The sequence below is a fragment of the Rhinoderma darwinii genome, chromosome 2, assembly GCF_050947455.1.
Source record: "Rhinoderma darwinii isolate aRhiDar2 chromosome 2, aRhiDar2.hap1, whole genome shotgun sequence".
In the NCBI taxonomy this organism is placed as follows: domain Eukaryota; kingdom Metazoa; phylum Chordata; class Amphibia; order Anura; family Rhinodermatidae; genus Rhinoderma; species Rhinoderma darwinii.
Window position 1 is genome coordinate 148,315,069 of NC_134688.1, and position 25,573 is coordinate 148,340,641.

Genomic DNA, 25,573 nt, shown 5'->3' on the forward strand with positions numbered 1-25,573 from the left:
AAAGAATTAGGGGCACAACGCCAATTCAAACTGAAACACAATCGCCGACTCAACTTGCGACAAACTTCTATATATTCTGGACTATCAGGCTGAGAAAAATGTATTTAACAACATGTATATAAGCCTTCAGGACATTCACACATGCTGTTAAAAGAAAAAAATCCGGCCTCCTCCTACCCCTTCAGCCGGCCATTCCATCTCCAGAATTGGTGCATTTTTTAGAAGTGTTATCACACCAAAAATTCCTATCATGTAGGTGAAAGATAGGAAAGTGCCTGATGGCCCAGAAAGTACGACGCTCTCGAACGCAATTGGTGTCCATATCTACCTAAATGTGATTCTCCATGATCCGACTGGGGCGTAGCGCGCCACATTCCTCTTCATCCTACGGAGGCGCGTTCTTCTGGTACCAATATTAGTACACTATTCCTCTTCTTCCTACAACAAATTACCCATTCTTTGCCCACAATGTGGGAAAGAATTAGGGGCACAACGCCAATTCGAACTGAAACACATTCGCCGACTCAACTTGTGACAAACTTCTATAAATTCTGGACTATCAGGCTGAGAAAAATGTATTTAACAACATGTATATAAGCCTTCAGGACATTCACACATGCTGTTAAAAGAAAAAAATCCGGCCTCCTCCTACCCCTTCAGCCGGCCATTCCATCTCCAGAATTGGTGCATTTTTTAGGTGTTATCACACCAAAAATTTCTATCATGTAGGTGAAAGATAGGAAAGTGCCTGATAGCCCAGAAAGTACGACGCTCTCGAACGCAATTGGTGTCCATATCTACCTAAATGTGATTCTCCATGATCCGACTGGGGCGTAGCGCGCCACATTCCTCTTCATCCTACGGAGGCGCGTTCTTCTGGTACCAATATTAGTACACTATTCCTCTTCTTCCTACAACAAATTACCCATTCTTTGCCCACAATGTGAGAAAGAATTAGGAGCACAACGCCAATTCGAACTGAAACACATTCGCCGACTCAACTTGCGACAAACTTCTATATATTCTGGACTATCAGGCTGAGAAAAATTTATTTAACAACATGTATATAAGCCTTCAGGACATTCACACATGCTGTTAAAAGAAAAAAATCCGGCCTCCTCCTACCCCTTCAGCCGGCCATTCCATCTCCAGAATTGGTGCATTTTTTAGAAGTGTTATCACACCAAAAATTCCTATCATGTAGGTGAAAGATAGGAAAGTGCCTGATGGCCCAGAAAGTACGACGCTCTCGAACGCAATTGGTGTCCATATCTACCTAAATGTGATTCTCCATGATCCGACTGGGGCGTAGCGCGCCACATTCCTCTTCATCCTACGGAGGCGCGTTCTTCTGGTACCAATATTAGTACACTATTCCTCTTCTTCCTACAACAAATTACCCATTCTTTGCCCACAATGTGGGAAAGAATTAGGGGCACAACGCCAATTCGAACTGAAACACATTCGCCGACTCAACTTGTGACAAACTTCTATAAATTCTGGACTATCAGGCTGAGAAAAATGTATTTAACAACATGTATATAAGCCTTCAGGACATTCACACATGCTGTTAAAAGAAAAAAATCCGGCCTCCTCCTACCCCTTCAGCCGGCCATTCCATCTCCAGAATTGGTGCATTTTTTAGAAGTGTTATCACACCAAAAATTTCTATCATGTAGGTGAAAGATAGGAAAGTGCCTGATGGCCCAGAAAGTACGATGCTCTCGAACGCAATTGGTGTCCATATCTACCTAAATGTGATTCTCCATGATCCGACTGGGGCGTAGCGCGCCACATTCCTCTTCATCCTACGGAGGCGCGTTCTTCTGGTACCAATATTAGTACACTATTCCTCTTCTTCCTACAACAAATTACCCATTCTTTGCCCACAATGTGAGAAAGAATTAGGGGCACAACGCCAATTCGAACTGAAACACATTCGCCGACTCAACTTGCGACAAACTTCTATATATTCTGGACTATCAGGCTGAGAAAAATGTATTTAACAACATGTATATAAGCCTTCAGGACATTCACACATGCTGTTAAAAGAAAAAAATCCGGCCTCCTCCTACCCCTTCAGCCGGCCATTCCATCTCCAGAATTGGTGCATTTTTTAGAAGTGTTATCACACCAAAAATTCCTATCATGTAGGTGAAAGATAGGAAAGTGCCTGATGGCCCAGAAAGTACGACGCTCTCGAACGCAATTGGTGTCCATATCTACCTAAATGTGATTCTCCATGATCCGACTGGGGCGTAGCGCGCCACATTCCTCTTCATCCTACGGAGGCGCGTTCTTCTGGTACCAATATTAGTACACTATTCCTCTTCTTCCTACAACAAATTACCCATTCTTTGCCCACAATGTGGGAAAGAATTAGGGGCACAACGCCAATTCGAACTGAAACACATTCGCCGACTCAACTTGTGACAAACTTCTATAAATTCTGGACTATCAGGCTGAGAAAAATGTATTTAACAACATGTATATAAGCCTTCAGGACATTCACACATGCTGTTAAAAGAAAAAAATCCGGCCTCCTCCTACCCCTTCAGCCGGCCATTCCATCTCCAGAATTGGTGCATTTTTTAGAAGTGTTATCACACCAAAAATTTCTATCATGTAGGTGAAAGATAGGAAAGTGCCTGATGGCCCAGAAAGTACGATGCTCTCGAACGCAATTGGTGTCCATATCTACCTAAATGTGATTCTCCATGATCCGACTGGGGCGTAGCGCGCCACATTCCTCTTCATCCTACGGAGGCGCGTTCTTCTGGTACCAATATTAGTACACTATTCCTCTTCTTCCTACAACAAATTACCCATTCTTTGCCCACAATGTGAGAAAGAATTAGGGGCACAACGCCAATTCGAACTGAAACACATTCGCCGACTCAACTTGCGACAAACTTCTATATATTCTGGACTATCAGGCTGAGAAAAATGTATTTAACAACATGTATATAAGCCTTCAGGACATTCACACATGCTGTTAAAAGAAAAAAATCCGGCCTCCTCCTACCCCTTCAGCCGGCCATTCCATCTCCAGAATTGGTGCATTTTTTAGAAGTGTTATCACACCAAAAATTCCTATCATGTAGGTGAAAGATAGGAAAGTGCCTGATGGCCCAGAAAGTACGATGCTCTCGAACGCAATTGGTGTCCATATCTACCTAAATGTGATTCTCCATGATCCGACTGGGGCGTAGCGCGCCACATTCCTCTTCATCCTACGGAGGCGCGTTCTTCTGGTACCAATATTAGTACACTATTCCTCTTCTTCCTACAACAAATTACCCATTCTTTGCCCACAATGTGGGAAAGAATTAGGGGCACAACGCCAATTCGAACTGAAACACATTCGCCAACTCAACTTGTGACAAACTTCTATAAATTCTGGACTATCAGGCTGAGAAAAATGTATTTAACAACATGTATATAAGCCTTCAGGACATTCACACATGCTGTTAAAAGAAAAAAATCCGGCCTCCTCCTACCCCTTCAGCCGGCCATTCCATCTCCAGAATTGGTGCATTTTTTAGAAGTGTTATCACATCAAAAATTCCTATCTTGTAGGTGAAAGATAGGATAGTGCCTGATGGCCCAGAAAGTACGACGCTCTCGAACGCAATTAGTGTCCATATCTACCTAAATGTGATTCTCCATGATCCGACTGGGGCGTAGCGCGCCACATTCCTCTTCATCCTACGGAGGCGCGTTCTTCTGGTACCAATATTAGTACACTATTCCTCTTCTTCCTACAACAAATTACCCATTCTTTGCCCACAATGTGAGAAAGAATTAGGGGCACAACGCCAATTCAAACTGAAACACATTCGCCGACTCAACTTGCGACAAACTTCTATATATTCTGGACTATCAGGCTGAGAAAAATGTATTTAACAACATGTATATAAGCCTTCAGGACATTCACACATGCTGTTAAAAGAAAAAAATCCGGCCTCCTCCTACCCCTTCAGCCGGCCATTCCATCTCCAGAATTGGTGCATTTTTTAGAAGTGTTATCACACCAAAAATTCCTATCATGTAGGTGAAAGATAGGAAAGTGCCTGATGGCCCAGAAAGTACGACGCTCTCGAACGCAATTGGTGTCCATATCTACCTAAATGTGATTCTCCATGAACCGACTGGGGCGTAGCGCGCCACATTCCTCTTCATCCTACGGAGGCGCGTTCTTCTGGTACCAATATTAGTACACTATTCCTCTTCTTCCTACAACAAATTACCCATTCTTTGCCCACAATGTGGGAAAGAATTAGGGGCACAACGCCAATTCGAACTGAAACACATTCGCCGACTCAACTTGTGACAAACTTCTATAAATTCTGGACTATCAGGCTGAGAAAAATGTATTTAACAACATGTATATAAGCCTTCAGGACATTCACACATGCTGTTAAAAGAAAAAAATCCGGCCTCCTCCTACTCCTTCAGCCGGCCATTCCATCTCCAGAATTGGTGCATTTTTTAGAAGTGTTATCACACCAAAAATTCCTATCATGTAGGTGAAAGATAGGAAAGTGCCTGATGGCCCAGAAAGTACGACGCTCTCGAACGCAATTGGTGTCCATATCTACCTAAATGTGATTCTCCATGATCCGACTGGGGCGTAGCGCGCCACATTCCTCTTCATCCTACGGAGGCGCGTTCTTCTGGTACCAATATTAGTACACTATTCCTCTTCTTCCTACAACAAATTACCCATTCTTTGCCCACAATGTGGGAAAGAATTAGGGGCACAACGCCAATTCGAACTGAAACACATTCGCCGACTCAACTTGTGACAAACTTCTATAAATTCTGGACTATCAGGCTGAGAAAAATGTATTTAACAACATGTATATAAGCCTTCAGGACATTCACACATGCTGTTAAAAGAAAAAAATCCGGCCTCCTCCTACTCCTTCAGCCGGCCATTCCATCTCCAGAATTGGTGCATTTTTTAGAAGTGTTATCACACCAAAAATTCCTATCATGTAGGTGAAAGATAGGAAAGTGCCTGATGGCCCAGAAAGTACGACGCTCTCGAACGCAATTGGTGTCCATATCTACCTAAATGTGATTCTCCATGATCCGACTGGGGCGTAGCGCGCCACATTCCTCTTCATCCTACGGAGGCGCGTTCTTCTGGTACCAATATTAGTACACTATTCCTCTTCTTCCTACAACAAATTACCCATTCTTTGCCCACAATGTGGGAAAGAATTAGGGGCACAACGCCAATTCGAACTGAAACACATTCGCCGACTCAACTTGTGACAAACTTCTATAAATTCTGGACTATCAGGCTGAGAAAAATGTATTTAACAACATGTATATAAGCCTTCAGGACATTCACACATGCTGTTAAAAGAAAAAAATCCGGCCTCCTCCTACCCCTTCAGCCGGCCATTCCATCTCCAGAATTGGTGCATTTTTTAGAAGTGTTATCACACCAAAAATTTCTATCATGTAGGTGAAAGATAGGAAAGTGCCTGATGGCCCAGAAAGTACGACGCTCTCGAACGCAATTGGTGTCCATATCTACCTAAATGTGATTCTCCATGATCCAACTGGGGCGTAGCGTGCCACATTCCTCTTCATCCTACGGAGGCGCGTTCTTCTGGTACCAATATTAGTACACTATTCCTCTTCTTCCTACAACAAATTACCCATTCTTTGCCCACAATGTGGGAAAGAATTAGGGGCACAACGCCAATTCGAACTGAAACACATTCGCCGACTCAACTTGTGACAAACTTCTATAAATTCTGGACTATCAGGCTGAGAAAAATGTATTTAACAACATGTATATAAGCCTTCAGGACATTCACACATGCTGTTAAAAGAAAAAAATCCGGCCTCCTCCTACCCCTTCAGCCGGCCATTCCATCTCCAGAATTGGTGCATTTTTTAGAAGTGTTATCACACCAAAAATTCCTATCACGTAGGTGAAAGATAAGAAAGTGCCTGATGGCCCAGAAAGTACGACGCTCTCGAACGCAATTGGTGTCCATATCTACCTAAATGTGATTCTCCATGATCCGACTGGGGCGTAGCGCGCCACATTCCTCTTCATCCTACGGAGGCGCGTTCTTCTGGTACCAATATTAGTACACTATTCCTCTTCTTCCTACAACAAATTACCCATTCTTTGCCCACAATGTGAGAAAGAATTAGGGGCACAACGCCAATTCGAACTGAAACACATTCGCCGACTCAACTTGTGACAAACTTCTATAAATTCTGGACTATCAGGCTGAGAAAAATGTATTTAACAACATGTATATAAGCCTTCAGGACATTCACACATGCTGTTAAAAGAAAAAAATCCGGCCTCCTCCTACCCCTTCAGCCGGCCATTCCATCTCCAGAATTGGTGCATTTTTTAAAAGTGTTATCACACCAAAAATTCCTATCATGTAGGTGAAAGATAGGAAAGTGCCTGATGGCCCAGAAAGTACGACGCTCTCGAACGCAATTGGTGTCCATATCTACCTAAATGTGATTCTCCATGATCCGACTGGGGCGTAGCGCGCCACATTCCTCTTCATCCTACGGAGGCGCGTTCTTCTGGTACCAATATTAGTACACTATTCCTCTTCTTCCTACAACAAATTACCCATTCTTTGCCCACAATGTGAGAAAGAATTAGGGGCACAACGCCAATTCGAACTGAAACACATTCGCCGACTCAACTTGTGACAAACTTCTATAAATTCTGGACTATCAGGCTGAGAAAAATGTATTTAACAACATGTATATAAGCCTTCAGGACATTCACACATGCTGTTAAAAGAAAAAAATCCGGCCTCCTCCTACCCCTTCAGCCGGCCATTCCATCTCCAGAATTGGTGCATTTTTTAAAAGTGTTATCACACCAAAAATTCCTATCATGTAGGTGAAAGATAGGAAAGTGCCTGATGGCCCAGAAAGTACGACGCTCTCGAACGCAATTGGTGTCCATATCTACCTAAATGTGATTCTCCATGATCCGACTGGGGCGTAGCGTGCCACATTCCTCTTCATCCTACGGAGGCGCGTTCTTCTGGTACCAATATTAGTACACTATTCCTCTTCTTCCTACAACAAATTACCCATTCTTTGCCCACAATGTGGGAAAGAATTAGGGGCACAACGCCAATTCGAACTGAAAAACATTCGCCGACTCAACTTGTGACAAACTTCTATAAATTCTGGACTATCAGGCTGAGAAAAATGTATTTAACAACATGTATATAAGCCTTCAGGACATTCACACATGCTGTTAAAAGAAAAAAATCCGGCCTCCTCCTACCCCTTCAGCCGGCCATTCCATCTCCAGAATTGGTGCATTTTTTAGAAGTGTTATCACACCAAAAATTCCTATCATGTAGGTGAAAGATAGGAAAGTGCCTGATGGCCCAGAAAGTACGACGCTCTCGAACGCAATTGGTGTCCATATCTACCTAAATGTGATTCTCCATGATCCGACTGGGGCGTAGCGCGCCACATTCCTCTTCATCCTACGGAGGCGCGTTCTTCTGGTACCAATATTAGTATACTATTCCTCTTCTTCCTACAAGAAATTACCCATTCTTTGCACACAATGTGAGAAAGAATTAGGGGCACAACGCCAATTCGAACTAAAACACATTTGCCGACTCAACGTGCGACAAACTTCTATATATTCTGGACTATCAGGCTGAGAAAAATGTATTTAACAACATGTGTGTAAGCCTTCAGGGCATTCACACATGCTGTTAAAAGAAAAAAATCCGGCCTCCTCCTACCCCTTCAGCCGGCCATTCCATCTCCAGAATTGGTGCATTTTTTAGAAGTGTTATCACATCAAAAATTCCTATCTTGTAGGTGAAAGATAGGATAGTGCCTGATGGCCCAGAAAGTACGACGCTCTCGAACGCAATTAGTGTCCATATCTACCTAAATGTGATTCTCCATGATCCGACTGGGGCGTAGCACGCCACATTCCTCTTCATCCTACGGAGGCGCGTTCTTCTGGTACCAATATTAGTACACTATTCCTCTTCTTCCTACAACAAATTACCCATTCTTTGCCCACAATGTGGGAAAGAATTAGGGGCACAACGCCAATTCGAACTGAAACACATTCGCCGACTCAACTTGTGACAAACTTCTATAAATTCTGGACTATCAGGCTGAGAAAAATGTATTTAACAACATGTATATAAGCCTTCAGGACATTCACACATGCTGTTAAAAGAAAAAAATCCGGCCTCCTCCTACCCCTTCAGCCGGCCATTCCATCTCCAGAATTGGTGCATTTTTTAGAAGTGTTATCACACCAAAAATTTCTATCATGTAGGTGAAAGATAGGAAAGTGCCTGATGGCCCAGAAAGTACGATGCTCTCGAACGCAATTGGTGTCCATATCTACCTAAATGTGATTCTCCATGATCCGACTGGGGCGTAGCGCGCCACATTCCTCTTCATCCTACGGAGGCGCGTTCTTCTGGTACCAATATTAGTATACTATTCCTCTTCTTCCTACAAGAAATTACCCATTCTTTGCCCACAATGTGAGAAAGAATTAGGGGCACAACGCCAATTCGAACTAAAACACATTTGCCGACTCAACGTGCGACAAACTTCTATATATTCTGGACTATCAGGCTGAGAAAAATGTATTTAACAACATGTATGTAAGCCTTCAGGGCATTCACACATGCTGTTAAAAGAAAAAAATCCGGCCTCCTCCTACCCCTTCAGCCGGCCATTCCATCTCCAGAATTGGTGCATTTTTTAGAAGTGTTATCACATCAAAAATTCCTATCTTGTAGGTGAAAGATAGGATAGTGCCTGATGGCCCAGAAAGTACGACGCTCTCGAACGCAATTAGTGTCCATATCTACCTAAATGTGATTCTCCATGATCCGACTGGGGCGTAGCGCGCCACATTCCTCTTCATCCTACGGAGGCGCGTTCTTCTGGTACCAATATTAGTACACTATTCCTCTTCTTCCTACAACAAATTACCCATTCTTTGCCCACAATGTGAGAAAGAATTAGGGGCACAACGCCAATTCAAACTGAAACACATTCGCCGACTCAACTTGCGACAAACTTCTATATATTCTGGACTATCAGGCTGAGAAAAATGTATTTAACAACATGTATATAAGCCTTCAGGACATTCACACATGCTGTTAAAAGAAAAAAATCCGGCCTCCTCCTACCCCTTCAGCCGGCCATTCCATCTCCAGAATTGGTGCATTTTTTAGAAGTGTTATCACACCAAAAATTCCTATCATGTAGGTGAAAGATAGGAAAGTGCCTGATGGCCCAGAAAGTACGACGCTCTCGAACGCAATTGGTGTCCATATCTACCTAAATGTGATTCTCCATGAACCGACTGGGGCGTAGCGCGCCACATTCCTCTTCATCCTACGGAGGCGCGTTCTTCTGGTACCAATATTAGTACACTATTCCTCTTCTTCCTACAACAAATTACCCATTCTTTGCCCACAATGTGGGAAAGAATTAGGGGCACAACGCCAATTCGAACTGAAACACATTCGCCGACTCAACTTGTGACAAACTTCTATAAATTCTGGACTATCAGGCTGAGAAAAATGTATTTAACAACATGTATATAAGCCTTCAGGACATTCACACATGCTGTTAAAATAAAAAAATCCGGCCTCCTCCTACTCCTTCAGCCGGCCATTCCATCTCCAGAATTGGTGCATTTTTTAGAAGTGTTATCACACCAAAAATTCCTATCATGTAGGTGAAAGATAGGAAAGTGCCTGATGGCCCAGAAAGTACGACGCTCTCGAACGCAATTGGTGTCCATATCTACCTAAATGTGATTCTCCATGATCCGACTGGGGCGTAGCGCGCCACATTCCTCTTCATCCTACGGAGGCGCGTTCTTCTGGTACCAATATTAGTACACTATTCCTCTTCTTCCTACAACAAATTACCCATTCTTTGCCCACAATGTGGGAAAGAATTAGGGGCACAACGCCAATTCGAACTGAAACACATTCGCCGACTCAACTTGTGACAAACTTCTATAAATTCTGGACTATCAGGCTGAGAAAAATGTATTTAACAACATGTATATAAGCCTTCAGGACATTCACACATGCTGTTAAAAGAAAAAAATCCGGCCTCCTCCTACCCCTTCAGCCGGCCATTCCATCTCCAGAATTGGTGCATTCTTTAGAAGTGTTATCACACCAAAAATTCCTATCATGTAGGTGAAAGATAGGAAAGTGCCTGATGGCCCAGAAAGTACGACGCTCTCGAACGCAATTGGTGTCCATATCTACCTAAATGTGATTCTCTATGATCCGACTGGGGCGTAGCGCGCCACATTCCTCTTCATCCTACGGAGGCGCGTTCTTCTGGTACCAATATTAGTACACTATTCCTCTTCTTCCTACAACAAATTACCCATTCTTTGCCCACAATGTGGGAAAGAATTAGGGGCACAACGCCAATTCGAACTGAAACACATTCGCCGACTCAACTTGTGACAAACTTCTATAAATTCTGGACTATCAGGCTGAGAAAAATGTATTTAACAACATGCATATAAGCCTTCAGGACATTCACACATGCTGTTAAAAGAAAAAAATCCGGCCTCCTCCTACCCCTTCAGCCGGCCATTCCATCTCCAGAATTGGTGCATTTTTTAGAAGTGTTATCACACCAAAAATTCCTATCATGTAGGTGAAAGATAGGAAAGTGCCTGATGGCCCAGAAAGTACGACGCTCTCGAACGCAATTGGTGTCCATATCTACCTAAATGTGATTCTCCATGATCCGACTGGGGCGTAGCGCGCCACATTCCTCTTCATCCTACGGAGGCGCGTTCTTCTGGTACCAATATTAGTACACTATTCCTCTTCTTCCTACAACAAATTACCCATTCTTTGCCCACAATGTGAGAAAGAATTAGGGGCACAACGCCAATTCGAACTGAAACACATTCGCCGACTCAACTTGTGACAAACTTCTATAAATTCTGGACTATCAGGCTGACAAAAATGTATTTAACAACATGTATATAAGCCTTCAGGACATTCACACATGCTGTTAAAAGAAAAAAATCCGGCCTCCTCCTACCCCTTCAGCCGGCCATTCCATCTCCAGAATTGGTGCATTTTTTAGAAGTGTTATCACACCAAAAATTCCTATCATGTAGGTGAAAGATAGGATAGTGCCTGATGGCCCAGAAAGTACGACGCTCTCTAACGCAATTAGTGTCCATATCTACCTAAATGTGATTCTCCATGATCCGACTGGGGCGTAGCGCGCCACATTCCTCTTCATCCTACGGAGGCGCGTTCTTCTGGTACCAATATTAGTACACTATTCCTCTTCTTCCTACAACAAATTACCCATTCTTTGCCCACAATGTGGGAAAGAATTAGGGGCACAACGCCAATTCGAACTGAAACACATTCGCCGACTCAACTTGTGACAAACTTCTATAAATTCTGGACTATCAGGCTGAGAAAAATGTATTTAACAACATGTATATAAGCCTTCAGGACATTCACACATGCTGTTAAAAGAAAAAAATCCGGCCTCCTCCTACCCCTTCAGCCGGCCATTCCATCTCCAGAATTGGTGCATTTTTTAGAAGTGTTATCACACCAAAAATTCCTATCATGTAGGTGAAAGATAGGAAAGTGCCTGATGGCCCAGAAAGTACGATGCTCTCGAACGCAATTGGTGTCCATATCTACCTAAATGTGATTCTCCATGATCCGACTGGGGCGTAGCGCGCCACATTCCTCTTCATCCTACGGAGGCGCGTTCTTCTGGTACCAATATTAGTATACTATTCCTCTTCTTCCTACAAGAAATTACCCATTCTTTGCCCACAATGTGAGAAAGAATTAGGGGCACAACGCCAATTCGAACTAAAACACATTTGCCGACTCAACGTGCGACAAACTTCTATATATTCTGGACTATCAGGCTGAGAAAAATGTATTTAACAACATGTATGTAAGCCTTCAGGGCATTCACACATGCTGTTAAAAGAAAAAAATCCGGCCTCCTCCTACCCCTTCAGCCGGCCATTCCATCTCCAGAATTGGTGCATTTTTTAGAAGTGTTATCACATCAAAAATTCCTATCTTGTAGGTGAAAGATAGGATAGTGCCTGATGGCCCAGAAAGTACGACGCTCTCGAACGCAATTAGTGTCCATATCTACCTAAATGTGATTCTCCATGATCCGACTGGGGCGTAGCGCGCCACATTCCTCTTCATCCTACGGAGGCGCGTTCTTCTGGTACCAATATTAGTACACTATTCCTCTTCTTCCTACAACAAATTACCCATTCTTTGCCCACAATGTGAGAAAGAATTAGGGGCACAACGCCAATTCAAACTGAAACACATTCGCCGACTCAACTTGCGACAAACTTCTATATATTCTGGACTATCAGGCTGAGAAAAATGTATTTAACAACATGTATATAAGCCTTCAGGACATTCACACATGCTGTTAAAAGAAAAAAATCCGGCCTCCTCCTACCCCTTCAGCCGGCCATTCCATCTCCAGAATTGGTGCATTTTTTAGAAGTGTTATCACACCAAAAATTCCTATCATGTAGGTGAAAGATAGGAAAGTGCCTGATGGCCCAGAAAGTACGACGCTCTCGAACGCAATTGGTGTCCATATCTACCTAAATGTGATTCTCCATGAACCGACTGGGGCGTAGCGCGCCACATTCCTCTTCATCCTACGGAGGCGCGTTCTTCTGGTACCAATATTAGTACACTATTCCTCTTCTTCCTACAACAAATTACCCATTCTTTGCCCACAATGTGGGAAAGAATTAGGGGCACAACGCCAATTCGAACTGAAACACATTCGCCGACTCAACTTGTGACAAACTTCTATAAATTCTGGACTATCAGGCTGAGAAAAATGTATTTAACAACATGTATATAAGCCTTCAGGACATTCACACATGCTGTTAAAATAAAAAAATCCGGCCTCCTCCTACTCCTTCAGCCGGCCATTCCATCTCCAGAATTGGTGCATTTTTTAGAAGTGTTATCACACCAAAAATTCCTATCATGTAGGTGAAAGATAGGAAAGTGCCTGATGGCCCAGAAAGTACGACGCTCTCGAACGCAATTGGTGTCCATATCTACCTAAATGTGATTCTCCATGATCCGACTGGGGCGTAGCGCGCCACATTCCTCTTCATCCTACGGAGGCGCGTTCTTCTGGTACCAATATTAGTACACTATTCCTCTTCTTCCTACAACAAATTACCCATTCTTTGCCCACAATGTGGGAAAGAATTAGGGGCACAACGCCAATTCGAACTGAAACACATTCGCCGACTCAACTTGTGACAAACTTCTATAAATTCTGGACTATCAGGCTGAGAAAAATGTATTTAACAACATGTATATAAGCCTTCAGGACATTCACACATGCTGTTAAAAGAAAAAAATCCGGCCTCCTCCTACCCCTTCAGCCGGCCATTCCATCTCCAGAATTGGTGCATTCTTTAGAAGTGTTATCACACCAAAAATTCCTATCATGTAGGTGAAAGATAGGAAAGTGCCTGATGGCCCAGAAAGTACGACGCTCTCGAACGCAATTGGTGTCCATATCTACCTAAATGTGATTCTCTATGATCCGACTGGGGCGTAGCGCGCCACATTCCTCTTCATCCTACGGAGGCGCGTTCTTCTGGTACCAATATTAGTACACTATTCCTCTTCTTCCTACAACAAATTACCCATTCTTTGCCCACAATGTGGGAAAGAATTAGGGGCACAACGCCAATTCGAACTGAAACACATTCGCCGACTCAACTTGTGACAAACTTCTATAAATTCTGGACTATCAGGCTGAGAAAAATGTATTTAACAACATGCATATAAGCCTTCAGGACATTCACACATGCTGTTAAAAGAAAAAAATCCGGCCTCCTCCTACCCCTTCAGCCGGCCATTCCATCTCCAGAATTGGTGCATTTTTTAGAAGTGTTATCACACCAAAAATTCCTATCATGTAGGTGAAAGATAGGAAAGTGCCTGATGGCCCAGAAAGTACGACGCTCTCGAACGCAATTGGTGTCCATATCTACCTAAATGTGATTCTCCATGATCCGACTGGGGCGTAGCGCGCCACATTCCTCTTCATCCTACGGAGGCGCGTTCTTCTGGTACCAATATTAGTACACTATTCCTCTTCTTCCTACAACAAATTACCCATTCTTTGCCCACAATGTGAGAAAGAATTAGGGGCACAACGCCAATTCGAACTGAAACACATTCGCCGACTCAACTTGTGACAAACTTCTATAAATTCTGGACTATCAGGCTGACAAAAATGTATTTAACAACATGTATATAAGCCTTCAGGACATTCACACATGCTGTTAAAAGAAAAAAATCCGGCCTCCTCCTACCCCTTCAGCCGGCCATTCCATCTCCAGAATTGGTGCATTTTTTAGAAGTGTTATCACACCAAAAATTCCTATCATGTAGGTGAAAGATAGGATAGTGCCTGATGGCCCAGAAAGTACGACGCTCTCTAACGCAATTAGTGTCCATATCTACCTAAATGTGATTCTCCATGATCCGACTGGGGCGTAGCGCGCCACATTCCTCTTCATCCTACGGAGGCGCGTTCTTCTGGTACCAATATTAGTACACTATTCCTCTTCTTCCTACAACAAATTACCCATTCTTTGCCCACAATGTGGGAAAGAATTAGGGGCACAACGCCAATTCGAACTGAAACACATTCGCCGACTCAACTTGTGACAAACTTCTATAAATTCTGGACTATCAGGCTGAGAAAAATGTATTTAACAACATGTATATAAGCCTTCAGGACATTCACACATGCTGTTAAAAGAAAAAAATCCGGCCTCCTCCTACCCCTTCAGCCGGCCATTCCATCTCCAGAATTGGTGCATTTTTTAGAAGTGTTATCACACCAAAAATTCCTATCATGTAGGTGAAAGATAGGAAAGTGCCTGATGGCCCAGAAAGTACGACGCTCTCGAACGCAATTGGTGTCCATATCTATCTAAATGTGATTCTCCATGATCCGACTGGGGCGTAGCGCGCCACATTCCTCTTCATCCTACGGAGGCGCGTTCTTCTGGTACCAATATTAGTACACTATTCCTCTTCTTCCTACAACAAATTACCCATTCTTTGCCCACAATGTGGGAAAGAATTAGGGGCACAACGCCAATTCGAACTGAAACACATTCGCCGACTCAACTTGTGACAAACTTCTATAAATTCTGGACTATCAGGCTAAGAAAAATGTATTTAACAACATGTATATAAGCCTTCAGGACATTCACACATGCTGTTAAAAGAAAAAAATCCGGCCTCCTCCTACCCCTTCAGCCGGCCATTCCATCTCCAGAATTGGTGCATTTTTTAGAAGTGTTATCACACCAAAAATTCCTATCATGTAGGTGAAAGATAGGAAAGTGCCTGATGGCCCAGAAAGTACGACGTCTCGAACGCAATTGGTGTCCATATCTACCTAAATGTGATTCTCCATGATCCGACTGGGGCGTAGCGCGCCACATTCCTCTTCATCCTACGGAGGCGCGTTCTTCTGGTACCAATATTAGTACACTATTCCTCTTCTTCCTACAACAAATTACCCATTCTTTGCCCACAATGTGGGAAAGAATTAGGGGCACAACGCCAATTCGAACTGAAACACATTCGCCAACTCAACTTGTGACAAACTTCTATAAATTCTGGACTATCAGGCTGAGAAAAATGTATTTAACAACATGTATATAAGCCTTCAGGACATACACACATGCTGTTAAAAGAAAAAAATCCGGCCTCCTCCTACCCCTTCAGCCGGCCATTCCATCTCCAGAATTGGTGCATTTTTTAGAAGTGTTATCACACCAAAAATTCCTATCATGTAGGTGAAAGATAGGAAAGTGCCTGATGGCCCAGAAAGTACGACGCTCTCGAACGCAATTGGTGTCCATATCTACCTAAATGTGATTCTCCATGATCCGACTGGGGCGTAGCGCGCCACATTCCTCTTCATCCTACGGAGGCGCGTTCTTCTGGTACCAATATTAGTATACTATTCCTCTTCTTCCTACAAGAAATTACCCATTCTTTGCCCACAATGTGAGAAAGAATTAGGGGCACAACGCCAATTCGAACTAAAACACATTTGCCGACTCAACGTGCGACAAACTTCTATATATTCTGGACTATCAGGCTGAGAAAAATGTATTTAACAACATGTATGTAAGCCTTCAGGGCATTCACACATGCTGTTAAAAGAAAAAAATCCGGCCTCCTCCTACCCCTTCAGCCGGCCATTCCATCTCCAGAATTGGTGCATTTTTTAGAAGTGTTATCACATCAAAAATTCCTATCTTGTAGGTGAAAGATAGGATAGTGCCTGATGGCCCAGAAAGTACGACGCTCTCGAACGCAATTAGTGTCCATATCTACCTAAATGTGATTCTCCATGATCCGACTGGGGCGTAGCGCGCCACATTCCTCTTCATCCTACGGAGGCGCGTTCTTCTGGTACCAATATTAGTACACTATTCCTCTTCTTCCTACAACAAATTACCCATTCTTTGCCCACAATGTGAGAAAGAATTAGGGGCACAACGCCAATTCAAACTGAAACACATTCGCCGAATCAACTTGCGACAAACTTCTATATATTCTGGACTATCAGGCTGAGCAAAATGTATTTAACAACATGTATATAAGCCTTCAGGACATTCACACATGCTGTTAAAAGAAAAAAATCCGGCCTCCTCCTACCCCTTCAGCCGGCCATTCCATCTCCAGAATTGGTGCATTTTTTAGAAGTGTTATCACACCAAAAATTCCTATCATGTAGGTGAAAGATAGGAAAGTGCCTGATGGCCCAGAAAGTACGATGCTCTCGAACGCAATTGGTGTCCATATCTACCTAAATGCGATTCTCCATGATCCGACTGGGGCGTAGCGCGCCACATTCCTCTTCATCCTACGGAGGCGCGTTCTTCTGGTACCAATATTAGTACACTATTCCTCTTCTTCCTACAACAAATTACCCATTCTTTGCCCACAATGTGGGAAAGAATTAGGGGCACAACGCCAATTCGAACTGAAACACATTCGCCGACTCAACTTGTGACAAACTTCTATAAATTCTGGACTATCAGGCTGAGAAAAATGTATTTAACAACATGTATATAAGCCTTCAGGACATTCACACATGCTGTTAAAATAAAAAAATCCGGCCTCCTCCTACTCCTTCAGCCGGCCATTCCATCTCCAGAATTGGTGCATTTTTTAGAAGTGTTATCACACCAAAAATTCCTATCATGTAGGTGAAAGATAGGAAAGTGCCTGATGGCCCAGAAAGTACGACGCTCTCGAACGCAATTGGTGTCCATATCTACCTAAATGTGATTCTCCATGATCCGACTGGGGCGTAGCGCGCCACATTCCTCTTCATCCTACGGAGGCGCGTTCTTCTGGTACCAATATTAGTACACTATTCCTCTTCTTCCTACAACAAATTACCCATTCTTTGCCCACAATGTGGGAAAGAATTAGGGGCACAACGCCAATTCGAACTGAAACACATTCGCCGACTCAACTTGTGACAAACTTCTATAAATTCTGGACTATCAGGCTGAGAAAAATGTATTTAACAACATGTATATAAGCCTTCAGGACATTCACACATGCTGTTAAAAGAAAAAAATCCGGCCTCCTCCTACCCCTTCAGCCGGCCATTCCATCTCCAGAATTGGTGCATTCTTTAGAAGTGTTATCACACCAAAAATTCCTATCATGTAGGTGAAAGATAGGAAAGTGCCTGATGGCCCAGAAAGTACGACGCTCTCGAACGCAATTGGTGTCCATATCTACCTAAATGTGATTCTCTATGATCCGACTGGGGCGTAGCGCGCCACATTCCTCTTCATCCTACGGAGGCGCGTTCTTCTGGTACCAATATTAGTACACTATTCCTCTTCTTCCTACAACAAATTACCCATTCTTTGCCCACAATGTGGGAAAGAATTAGGGGCACAACGCCAATTCGAACTGAAACACATTCGCCGACTCAACTTGTGACAAACTTCTATAAATTCTGGACTATCAGGCTGAGAAAAATGTATTTAACAACATGCATATAAGCCTTCAGGACATTCACACATGCTGTTAAAAGAAAAAAATCCGGCCTCCTCCTACCCCTTCAGCCGGCCATTCCATCTCCAGAATTGGTGCATTTTTTAGAAGTGTTATCACACCAAAAATTCCTATCATGTAGGTGAAAGATAGGAAAGTGCCTGATGGCCCAGAAAGTACGACGCTCTCGAACGCAATTGGTGTCCATATCTACCTAAATGTGATTCTCCATGATCCGACTGGGGCGTAGCGCGCCACATTCCTCTTCATCCTACGGAGGCGCGTTCTTCTGGTACCAATATTAGTACACTATTCCTCTTCTTCCTACAACAAATTACCCATTCTTTGCCCACAATGTGAGAAAGAATTAGGGGCACAACGCCAATTCGAACTGAAACACATTCGCCGACTCAACTTGTGACAAACTTCTATAAATTCTGGACTATCAGGCTGACAAAAATGTATTTAACAACATGTATATAAGCCTTCAGGACATTCACACATGCTGTTAAAAGAAAAAAATCCGGCCTCCTCCTACCCCTTCAGCCGGCCATTCCATCTCCAGAATTGGTGCATTTTTTAGAAGTGTTATCACACCAAAAATTCCTATCATGTAGGTGAAAGATAGGATAGTGCCTGATGGCCCAGAAAGTACGACGCTCTCTAACGCAATTAGTGTCCATATCTACCTAAATGTGATTCTCCATGATCCGACTGGGGCGTAGCGCGCCACATTCCTCTTCATCCTACGGAGGCGCGTTCTTCTGGTACCAATATTAGTACACTATTCCTCTTCTTCCTACAACAAATTACCCATTCTTTGCCCACAATGTGGGAAAGAATTAGGGGCACAACGCCAATTCGAACTGAAACACATTCGCCGACTCAACTTGTGACAAACTTCTATAAATTCTGGACTATCAGGCTGAGAAAAATGTATTTAACAACATGTATATAAGCCTTCAGGACATTCACACATGCTGTTAAAAGAAAAAAATCCGGCCTCCTCCTACCCCTTCAGCCGGCCATTCCATCTCCAGAATTGGTGCATTTTTTAGAAGTGTTATCACACCAAAAATTCCTATCATGTAGGTGAAAGATAGGAAAGTGCCTGATGGCCCAGAAAGTACGACGCTCTCGAACGCAATTGGTGTCCATATCTACCTAAATGTGATTCTCCATGATCCGACTGGGGCGTAGCGCGCCACATTCCTCTTCATCCTACGGAGGCGCGTTCTTCTGGTACCAATATTAGTACACTATTCCTCTTCTTCCTACAACAAATTACCCATTCTTTGCCCACAATGTGGGAAAGAATTAGGGGCACAACGCCAATTCGAACTGAAACACATTCGCCGACTCAACTTGTGACAAACTTCTAAAAAATTTTGGACTATCAGGCTAAGAAAAATGTATTTAACAACATGTATATAAGCCTTCAGGACATTCACACATGCTGTTAAAAGAAAAAAATCCGGCCTCCTCCTACCCCTTCAGCCGGCCATTCCATCTCCAGAATTGGTGCATTTTTTAGAAGTGTTATCACACCAAAAATTCCTATCATGTAGGTGAAAGATAGGATAGTGCCTGATGGCCCAGAAAGTACGACGCTCTCTAACGCAATTAGTGTCCATATCTACCTAAATGTGATTCTCCATGATCCGACTGGGGCGTAGCGCGCCACATTCCTCTTCATCCTACGGAGGCGCGTTCTTCTGGTACCAATATTAGTACACTATTCCTCTTCTTCCTACAACAAATTACCCATTCTTTGCCCACAATGTGAGAAAGAATTAGGGGCACAACGCCAATTCGAACTGAAACACATTCGCCGACTCAACTTGTGACAAACTTCTATAAATTCTGGACTATCAGGCTGACAAAAATGTATTTAACAACATGTATATAAGCCTTCAGGACATTCACACATGCTGTTAAAAGAAAAAAATCCGGCCTCCTCCTACCCCTTCAGCCGGCCATTCCATCTCCAGAATTGGTGCATTTTTTAGAAGTGTTATCACACCAAAAATTCCTATCATGTAGGTGAAAGATAGGATAGTGCCTGATGGCCCAGAAAGTACGACGCTCTCTAACGCAATTAGTGTCCATATCTACCTAAATGTGATTCTCCATGATCCGACTGGGGCGTAGCGCGCCACATTCCTCTTCATCCTACGGAGGCGCGTTCTTCTGGTACCAATATTAGTACACTATTCCTCTTCTTCCTACAACAAATTACCCATTCTTTGCCCACAATGTGGGAAAGAATTAGGGGCACAACGCCAATTCGAACTGAAACACATTCGCCGACTCAACTTGTGACAAACTTCTATAAATTCTGGACTATCAGGCTGAGAAAAATGTATTTAACAACATGTATATAAGCCTTCAGGACATTCACACATGCTGTTAAAAGAAAAAAATCCGGCCTCCTCCTACCCCTTCAGCCGGCCATTCCATCTCCAGAATTGGTGCATTTTTTAGAAGTGTTATCACACCAAAAATTCCTATCATGTAGGTGAAAGATAGGAAAGTGCCTGATGGCCCAGAAAGTACGACGCTCTCGAACGCAATTGGTGTCCATATCTATCTAAATGTGATTCTCCATGATCCGACTGGGGCGTAGCGCGCCACATTCCTCTTCATCCTACGGAGGCGCGTTCTTCTGGTACCAATATTAGTACACTATTCCTCTTCTTCCTACAACAAATTACCCATTCTTTGCCCACAATGTGGGAAAGAATTAGGGGCACAACGCCAATTCGAACTGAAACACATTCGCCGACTCAACTTGTGACAAACTTCTATAAATTCTGGACTATCAGGCTAAGAAAAATGTATTTAACAACATGTATATAAGCCTTCAGGACATTCACACATGCTGTTAAAAGAAAAAAATCCGGCCTCCTCCTACCCCTTCAGCCGGCCATTCCATCTCCAGAATTGGTGCATTTTTTAGAAGTGTTATCACACCAAAAATTCCTATCATGTAGGTGAAAGATAGGAAAGTGCCTGATGGCCCAGAAAGTACGACGTCTCGAACGCAATTGGTGTCCATATCTACCTAAATGTGATTCTCCATGATCCGACTGGGGCGTAGCGCGCCACATTCCTCTTCATCCTACGGAGGCGCGTTCTTCTGGTACCAATATTAGTACACTATTCCTCTTCTTCCTACAACAAATTACCCATTCTTTGCCCACAATGTGAGAAAGAATTAGGGGCACAACGCCAATTCGAACTGAAACACATTCGCCGACTCAACTTGCGACAAACTTCTATATATTCTGGACTATCAGGCTGAGAAAAATGTATTTAACAACATGTATATAAGCCTTCAGGACATTCACACATGCTGTTAAAAGAAAAAAATCCGGCCTCCTCCTACCCCTTCAGCCGGCCATTCCATCTCCAGAATTGGTGCATTTTTTAGAAGTGTTATCACACCAAAAATTCCTATCATGTAGGTGAAAGATAGGAAAGTGCCTGATGGCCCAGAAAGTACGATGCTCTCGAACGCAATTGGTGTCCATATCTACCTAAATGTGATTCTCCATGATCCGACTGGGGCGTAGCGCGCCACATTCCTCTTCATCCTACGGAGGCGCGTTCTTCTGGTACCAATATTAGTACACTATTCCTCTTCTTCCTACAACAAATTACCCATTCTTTGCCCACAATGTGGGAAAGAATTAGGGGCACAACGCCAATTCGAACTGAAACACATTCGCCAACTCAACTTGTGACAAACTTCTATAAATTCTGGACTATCAGGCTGAGAAAAATGTATTTAACAACATGTATATAAGCCTTCAGGACATACACACATGCTGTTAAAAGAAAAAAATCCGGCCTCCTCCTACCCCTTCAGCCGGCCATTCCATCTCCAGAATTGGTGCATTTTTTAGAAGTGTTATCACACCAAAAATTCCTATCATGTAGGTGAAAGATAGGAAAGTGCCTGATGGCCCAGAAAGTACGACGCTCTCGAACGCAATTGGTGTCCATATCTACCTAAATGTGATTCTCCATGATCCGACTGGGGCGTAGCGCGCCACATTCCTCTTCATCCTACGGAGGCGCGTTCTTCTGGTACCAATATTAGTATACTATTCCTCTTCTTCCTACAAGAAATTACCCATTCTTTGCCCACAATGTGAGAAAGAATTAGGGGCACAACGCCAATTCGAACTAAAACACATTTGCCGACTCAACGTGCGACAAACTTCTATATATTCTGGACTATCAGGCTGAGAAAAATGTATTTAACAACATGTATGTAAGCCTTCAGGGCATTCACACATGCTGTTAAAAGAAAAAAATCCGGCCTCCTCCTACCCCTTCAGCCGGCCATTCCATCTCCAGAATTGGTGCATTTTTTAGAAGTGTTATCACATCAAAAATTCCTATCTTGTAGGTGAAAGATAGGATAGTGCCTGATGGCCCAGAAAGTACGACGCTCTCGAACGCAATTAGTGTCCATATCTACCTAAATGTGATTCTCCATGATCCGACTGGGGCGTAGCGCGCCACATTCCTCTTCATCCTACGGAGGCGCGTTCTTCTGGTACCAATATTAGTACACTATTCCTCTTCTTCCTACAACAAATTACCCATTCTTTGCCCACAATGTGAGAAAGAATTAGGGGCACAACGCCAATTCAAACTGAAACACATTCGCCGAATCAACTTGCGACAAACTTCTATATATTCTGGACTATCAGGCTGAGCAAAATGTATTTAACAACATGTATATAAGCCTTCAGGACATTCACACATGCTGTTAAAAGAAAAAAATCCGGCCTCCTCCTACCCCTTCAGCCGGCCATTCCATCTCCAGAATTGGTGCATTTTTTAGAAGTGTTATCACACCAAAAATTCCTATCATGTAGGTGAAAGATAGGAAAGTGCCTGATGGCCCAGAAAGTACGATGCTCTCGAACGCAATTGGTGTCCATATCTACCTAAATGCGATTCTCCATGATCCGACTGGGGCGTAGCGCGCCACATTCCTCTTCATCCTACGGAGGCGCGTTCTTCTGGTACCAATATTAGTACACTATTCCTCTTCTTCCTACAACAAATTACCCATTCTTTGCCCACAATGTGGGAAAGAATTAGGGGCACAACGCCAATTCGAACTGAAACACATTCGCCGACTCAACTTGTGACAAACTTCTATAAATTCTGGACTATCAGGCTGAGAAAAATGTATTTAACAACATGTATATAAGCCTTCAGGACATTCACACATGCTGTTAAAATAAAAAAATCCGGCCTCCTCCTACTCCTTCAGCCGGCCATTCCATCTCCAGAATTGGTGCATTTTTTAGAAGTGTTATCACACCAAAAATTCCTATCATGTAGGTGAAAGATAGGAAAGTGCCTGATGGCCCAGAAAGTACGACGCTCTCGAACGCAATTGGTGTCCATATCTACCTAAATGTGATTCTCCATGATCCGACTGGGGCGTAGCGCGCCACATTCCTCTTCATCCTACGGAGGCGCGTTCTTCTGGTACCAATATTAGTACACTATTCCTCTTCTTCCTACAACAAATTACCCATTCTTTGCCCACAATGTGGGAAAGAATTAGGGGCACAACGCCAATTCGAACTGAAACACATTCGCCGACTCAACTTGTGACAAACTTCTATAAATTCTGGACTATCAGGCTGAGAAAAATGTATTTAACAACATGTATATAAGCCTTCAGGACATTCACACATGCTGTTAAAAGAAAAAAATCCGGCCTCCTCCTACCCCTTCAGCCGGCCATTCCATCTCCAGAATTGGTGCATTCTTTAGAAGTGTTATCACACCAAAAATTCCTATCATGTAGGTGAAAGATAGGAAAGTGCCTGATGGCCCAGAAAGTACGACGCTCTCGAACGCAATTGGTGTCCATATCTACCTAAATGTGATTCTCTATGATCCGACTGGGGCGTAGCGCGCCACATTCCTCTTCATCCTACGGAGGCGCGTTCTTCTGGTACCAATATTAGTACACTATTCCTCTTCTTCCTACAACAAATTACCCATTCTTTGCCCACAATGTGGGAAAGAATTAGGGGCACAACGCCAATTCGAACTGAAACACATTCGCCGACTCAACTTGTGACAAACTTCTATAAATTCTGGACTATCAGGCTGAGAAAAATGTATTTAACAACATGCATATAAGCCTTCAGGACATTCACACATGCTGTTAAAAGAAAAAAATCCGGCCTCCTCCTACCCCTTCAGCCGGCCATTCCATCTCCAGAATTGGTGCATTTTTTAGAAGTGTTATCACACCAAAAATTCCTATCATGTAGGTGAAAGATAGGAAAGTGCCTGATGGCCCAGAAAGTACGACGCTCTCGAACGCAATTGGTGTCCATATCTACCTAAATGTGATTCTCCATGATCCGACTGGGGCGTAGCGCGCCACATTCCTCTTCATCCTACGGAGGCGCGTTCTTCTGGTACCAATATTAGTACACTATTCCTCTTCTTCCTACAACAAATTACCCATTCTTTGCCCACAATGTGAGAAAGAATTAGGGGCACAACGCCAATTCGAACTGAAACACATTCGCCGACTCAACTTGTGACAAACTTCTATAAATTCTGGACTATCAGGCTGACAAAAATGTATTTAACAACATGTATATAAGCCTTCAGGACATTCACACATGCTGTTAAAAGAAAAAAATCCGGCCTCCTCCTACCCCTTCAGCCGGCCATTCCATCTCCAGAATTGGTGCATTTTTTAGAAGTGTTATCACACCAAAAATTCCTATCATGTAGGTGAAAGATAGGATAGTGCCTGATGGCCCAGAAAGTACGACGCTCTCTAACGCAATTAGTGTCCATATCTACCTAAATGTGATTCTCCATGATCCGACTGGGGCGTAGCGCGCCACATTCCTCTTCATCCTACGGAGGCGCGTTCTTCTGGTACCAATATTAGTACACTATTCCTCTTCTTCCTACAACAAATTACCCATTCTTTGCCCACAATGTGGGAAAGAATTAGGGGCACAACGCCAATTCGAACTGAAACACATTCGCCGACTCAACTTGTGACAAACTTCTATAAATTCTGGACTATCAGGCTGAGAAAAATGTATTTAACAACATGTATATAAGCCTTCAGGACATTCACACATGCTGTTAAAAGAAAAAAATCCGGCCTCCTCCTACCCCTTCAGCCGGCCATTCCATCTCCAGAATTGGTGCATTTTTTAGAAGTGTTATCACACCAAAAATTCCTATCATGTAGGTGAAAGATAGGAAAGTGCCTGATGGCCCAGAAAGTACGACGCTCTCGAACGCAATTGGTGTCCATATCTACCTAAATGTGATTCTCCATGATCCGACTGGGGCGTAGCGCGCCACATTCCTCTTCATCCTACGGAGGCGCGTTC